Below are 6000 nucleotides of genomic sequence, written 5' to 3' on the forward strand. Positions count from 1 at the left end.
AGCAATGAGCATTACAAGGCTGTAAACTGTAGAATGCTTTAATGTATTGCATTCTAACTGCCTCGTGTAGACCTTGCCGACATGCTCTAAAAGGTACCTAGCGTGCACAGACAGTCTCGTTTGAAACAGCACTACATTAACACACACTAGGAACCTTTTACAATGTGTCAGCAGGGTCTACACAGGACAGTTGGCATGCAATACATTAGAACACTCTACAATTTACATATACCCTTTTGGTGAGCACTGCCACACCATGTAGACAAACCCTCAGGAAAGTTAAGGTGAATCAACTAAAGGTGTGAGGTTCATGTACATAAGTCCTGGCCTACACCTAAAACTTAGGTTGACCTAGCTACATCACTAAGGGCTGTGAAAAATGTCACACCCTGTGTGACCTCGTTAGGTCAACCTCCCCCCCACTGTAAATGCAACTAGGTTCATGGAAAAATTCTTCCATGAACCTAGCTAAAGCCTCAGAATGGGGGGAATTTACTACCTGTAGTAGGTGTCTACATTACAGCAGCATAGCTGCAGCACTGCAGTTGTGCTACTGTAGCACTTGAAGTGTAAACATAACTCTAAGTTAAATCATTTTAACCCCCGTGTGGATGCTTTCATTCAGGACTAAGTGGTCTTAGTTCATTATAATTTAAAACCGTTTTACTCTTGAGTAGGAGCCTCCATATGGGAGTTTAACACTCTGATTTATGCACACTGACTTCCAATCTTTAACTGATTCACCTTAACTTTCCAGAGTGCCCCAAGTACATAATGTTTCCACTGGAGATATTTACAATGGAACAATAGCACACTTAATATTTTTTTTCACAGGGGAATAAAACAACAAAGATCCTTGCCCTATAGAAGGGGTTCTCAGACTTCTGTACTGGTGACCCCTTTCACACAGCAAGCCTCTGATTGCGACCCCCCTTATGCATTAAAAACACTTTTTTATATATTTAACACCATTATAAATGCTGGAGGCAAAGCAGGGTTTGGGGTGGAGGGTGACAGCTCGTGACCCCCCCATGTAATAACCTCGCGACCCCCTGAGGGGTCCCGACCCCCAGTTTGAAAACCCTTGCCCTATAGACATAATTAATTTCCAGTAGAAGGCAAAATGTCAACCCTGTCCAGGATTTTTCCAAAACACTAAAAAATGGTGACTGATCACATTTTCATCCCCCAAACTCTCCTTTTTTTGGGTTTTGAAACTTAGTCTAAACTGACTGAACTCACAACTGAAAACTTTAATTCCACCATTTCCAAATTTACATCACCAAATTTGTGGTGCACAGTCCTGTCCATGAGCTGTCTGGAATATAAGCTCAGTTCTTTTATATTTGAGTTCATAATATTTCACTGGGACAAAGCATGTCCATAATATTGTCTTAAAACACCACTAATGTTGTTGTCACAGAAGTTCACAAATTAGAAGCAGCAGTTTTCAACGTCAATAGATTTAGAATGCCATTTCCCCCCCAGAATAAAGTGCTAATATTTAGAGACTTATAAACTGACAATATCATTATCTGTTATATTAGAGACTTTCCATTAAAATTAATGTATTTCTAAGTGTTTGTAGGATCTGGACTTAAATTTGGAATAGGGTAGAAATTAAATCCAAGACAATAAAGCAATCAAGAACCATGCCAGAAATATATATTACTTGTTATCCCAGGCTTTTGCCTGAGGGGGTGAGGGCAGAAAATGTGAATGCTACATTGTAAAGTCAAATACAGGAGACTAGTCTCTTTATTTTGTTTTTAAGTTATATTGGCTAAATAACTATTTTTTTTTTAGAATTTCTACATATGCTCAGATACAACTATGAAGAAAACACTTTTAGAAAATCAGTACAAAAAACAATTATTATAATTAAACAGACCCTGTTTCTTGTTTGTTTTAATGCATAAATATTCTGCAATCCTTCTTGATAAAAACCCAAGACAGGGATTTTTATGGTGGGGAGGACTGACTTAGTAAAGCTGATCTTGCGGAGTTTTCCTCTAACCATTCCTGGGAGATCAGCATTTGTCCCTGCTGTGAAACCAACAGGATTCCAATCCAGAGCCATCAAATTCCACTAGATCCACAGAAGACTAGAGTCTGAGAGGCTGTGGGCCCACCTGGCACTGTCCAGACTTCCCTCAATGACAGCTGTCCCTGGAAGCATGCATGAGTACCACAGGATGCCGAGGGAATATAGAAAAGTTAATGCAGCCTGAAGGGGCATAAACTTTTTTTTTGTAAATTCAAGCATTTTAAGGCTAGAAGGGACCATTAGATCTTCTAGTCTGACCTCCTGTATAACATGACTCCCTGCAGGAAGTGGGATAGGATGATACCATTCCTCAACCTCTTACCTCCTCAGGCAAGGATCTCCAAACCTAGGGAGGGGAAGTGTAGGGACCGTGCTCCCCACAAGCAAAGGAGTAGATCTGAACATGGATGATCCACTGTGTTCAGAGAGCTCAAGTTCCAGGTACATACTCCTGGTGACTTTGAAAAGTAATGTTAAAGTTTGTACTTGGGCTCGTCCTTAATCTAGCACATTAAAAACAAAACAATAAAGATTCCCTTTATTTTAATAATGTTTTCATTTTATGCAGTTTGCCTTTCCAATAATCTTTTTTAAAACGTGTTGTGAAACCACCATTTTTCTCAGTCTCATCTTAAACTTCTAGCTTTCCAGAATCACATACATTTTACTTTATGATCCATGGCCATATTCCAGGTGGGGTTGAGAAACAAACTTAAAAGTTTGCTCACTGGATTCTACGTATAATAATACTTGACATCATTATACAGCACCTCTCAATTAAAGAACTCAAAAAGGTTTATGGAAATGGAAAAGGTTAGCTAAACAGATGCATTATATTTGCAACATTGATGTCTAGCCCATGTCTATGCACCATTAAGGAAAAAGACTCACTGTGCTAATCCAGACTAAAATCTGACAAGGTTATTGGGGGGGGGGCGAGTTTAAATCGCAATTAAATACCCGTCACAACTCCTCCACCCCTTTTTTCTCGCTCTTGTCTGAGGACTTCCAAGCAGGCACTTGTTAGCAGCTCCTGACACTAGAGAGACCACTCGCAAAGCTGCCGGGGGGGCGCATTGGAAGATTAAATCCCCAAATCAGCAGCTCCCCTTCCCGAGAACAATAGATAATGGGAGGAGAGGGGTGTCTCTAGGTCTGTCTGTCTGTCTCCGTACCCCCGAATCTCACTCCTCCGTCTTTGTCTGTCAGTCCCCCAAGTGCGAGCCCCGCTCGCGGCGGAGCTGCAGCCCAGCAGCTCTCACTCCGCCTCCTGCCCCGAACTCAGACTCCGGCAGGGAAAGCCCCGAGCGCCGCCCGCATCAAGGGGGGGCGGAAGGACGCTCCCCTCACATTCACCCTCCACAGCAACAAAGGGGGGGTGGAAGCCTCCTCGCCCCCCCCCCACCTTCTTCCTCCTCAGGCTCCGGCCTCCCCCGCCCCGCTCGAGGTTCCGCAGAGCCTCCGGGCCGCTTGGCCCGCAGCGCCGCGCACAGGGAGCGGCGAGGCCCAGCTTCTCTCTCTCTCTTCCTCCCTCCTCCCTGTGCGTGAGCGGCCGGGCCGACCCAGCTCCCCCGCGCCCCGGGGCTTACCGGCCGCGGCGCTGCGAGGGGAAGGCGGGAGCGGCGCTCAGAGTCCCCGGGCCGCTGCCCCGGGCATGGTGGGCCCTGAGGGAAAGTTCGGCGGCGGCGAAGGCTCCTTCCTGCTCGGCGGCTCGAGGAGCGCAGCAGCGTCGGCCTCCTCCTGGCGGTGACAGCGACAGGCCGGCCAGAGCGCCGCCGCGCCGCGGTGCAGGCTGGGAAACCGCCGGGAGGACCCGCAGCCGCCCAGGCGCCGCAGCCCTGGGAGTCGCCGGGGCTACCCGCGGACGGAGCCTCGGCTGCCTGCTGGGGCGAGTGGGGACGGCGCGCGGGAACCTCGGCACTCCGGGGGAACGGGCGGAATGGAGGGAGCTGGGGCCTGAGGAACCGGCCGCCTTGGGCAATGGCGGTAGGGGAATGGAGTCTGAGGAGCTGGTCACACTGGGGGATAGGGAGCGGGGGGGTGTGGGGGGAGCTGGTCACACTGGGGGATAGGGAGCGGGGGGGGTGGGGAGCTGGTCACACTGGGGGATAGGGAGCGGGGTGTGTGGGGGGAGCTGGTCACACTGGGGGATAGGGAGCGGGGGTGTGTGGGGGGAGCTGGTCACACTGGGGGAATAGGGAGCGGGGGGTGGTGTGGGGAGCTGGTCACACTGGGGGATAGGGAGCGGGGGGTGGTGTGGGGGGAGCTGGTCACACTGGGGGATAGGGAGCGGGGGGTGGTGTGGGGGGAGCTGGTCACACTGGGGGATAGGGAGCGGGGGTGTGTGGGGGGAGCTGGTCACACTGGGGGAATAGGGAGCGGGGGGTGGTGTGGGGAGCTGGTCACACTGGGGGATAGGGAGCGGGGGGTGGTGTGGGGAGCTGGTCACACTGGGGGATAGGGAGCGGGGGGTGTGGGGGGGGAGCTGGTCACACTGGGGGATAGGGAGCGGGGGGGAGCTGGTCACACTGGGGGATAGGGAGCGAGGGGTGTGTGTGGGGAGCTGGTCACACTAGGGGGATAGGGAGCAGGGTGTGTGTGGGGGGAGCTGGTCACACTGGGGGATAGGGGGTGGGGTGGGGAGCTGGTCACACTGGGGGATAGGGAGCGGGGTGTGTGTGGGGGGAGCTGGTCACACTGGGGGATAGGGAGCGGGGTGTGTGGGGGGGGAGCTGGTCACACTGGGGGATAGGGGGTGGGGTGGGGAGCTGGTCACTCTGGGAGATAGGGAGCGGGGGTGTGGGGGGGGGAGCTGGTCACACTGGGGGATAGGGAGCGGGGGTGTGGGGGGGAGCTGGTCACACTGGGGGATAGGGAGCGGGGGTGTGGGGGGGGAGCTGGTCACACTGGGGGATAGGGAGCGGGGGGGAGCTGGTCACACTGGGGGATAGGGAGCGGGGGGTGGGGAGCTGGTCACACTGGGGGATAGGGAGCGAGGGGTGTGTGTGGGGAGCTGGTCACACTGGGGGATAGGGAGCGGGGTGTGTGTGTGGGGAGCTGGTCATACTGGGGGATAGGGGGTGGGGTGGGGAGCTGGTCACACTGGGGGATAGGGAGCGGGGGGGGTGTGGGGGAGCTGATCACACGGGGATAGGGAGCGGGGTGGGGTGGGGAGCTGGTCACACTGGGGGATAGGGAGCGGGGGGGTGTGGGGGGGAGCTGGTCACACTGGGGGATAGGGAGGGGGGGGGAGCTGGTCACACTGGGGGATAGGGAACGGGGTATGTGTGGGGAGCTGATCATACTAAGGATGGAGGGTGGGGTCTGGAGAACTGTTCGCAATGGGGGATAGGGTGGGTGTGGGCTCTTGGGAATTGGGCCTTGTATGGAGGGGCAAGAGGGGGCCCTGCAGTAGTGCATAGGGTCAGGGATTGGGGCAGGGCACCCCAGGCTATAGGGAGATGGAGGGGACTTTGCAATACACCTCTACCTGAATATAACGCTGTCCTCGGGAGCCAAAAAATCTTACCGTGTTATAGGTGAAACCGCGTTATATTGAACTTGCTTTGATCCACTGGAGTGCGCAGCCTAGTCCCCCCCCAGCACTGCTTTACCGCGTTATATCGGGTTGTGTTATATCGAGGTAGTGGTGTACTAGATGCCCCAAGGTGTGGAAATATGTGGTGAGGGGCCACAGCATCATGTGCACTACGCTGTGGCATAAACCAAAGCACTGAGAGCCACCAAGTGTAAGGAGCCTTCAGGAATGGTGTGGCCCAGCCCATTGGCAACCTGCAGGAGCTACTGCCATGTGTAGAGGGAAATTCACAGCAATGGCAGTGTTAAATGTGGAGGTAAACGTACAGCGTAGTGAGTGTGTTGGGTATAGGGAAACCTGGAGAAGTAGCAGTAAACATGGGTGCACAAGCACTAAGTGAAGAAAAGCAGTAGGA

At 52.5% G+C, this 6000-nt stretch overlaps 1 protein-coding gene across 1 annotated transcript in view; it reads right to left on the minus strand.

Moving 5' to 3' along the window:
* The window catches only part of ZNF148 (zinc finger protein 148), a 46864-nt gene extending 43059 nt beyond the window's left edge, over nucleotides 1–3805 (minus strand). The window contains exon 1 of the mRNA XM_065413254.1: nucleotides 3637–3805. The gene's annotated coding sequence lies outside the window, so the exon portion shown is untranslated. The remainder of the gene's footprint in view (nucleotides 1–3636) is intronic.
* Nucleotides 3806–6000: the final 2195 nt, after the last annotated feature.

The sequence above is a fragment of the Emys orbicularis genome, chromosome 11, assembly GCF_028017835.1.
Source record: "Emys orbicularis isolate rEmyOrb1 chromosome 11, rEmyOrb1.hap1, whole genome shotgun sequence".
In the NCBI taxonomy this organism is placed as follows: domain Eukaryota; kingdom Metazoa; phylum Chordata; order Testudines; family Emydidae; genus Emys; species Emys orbicularis.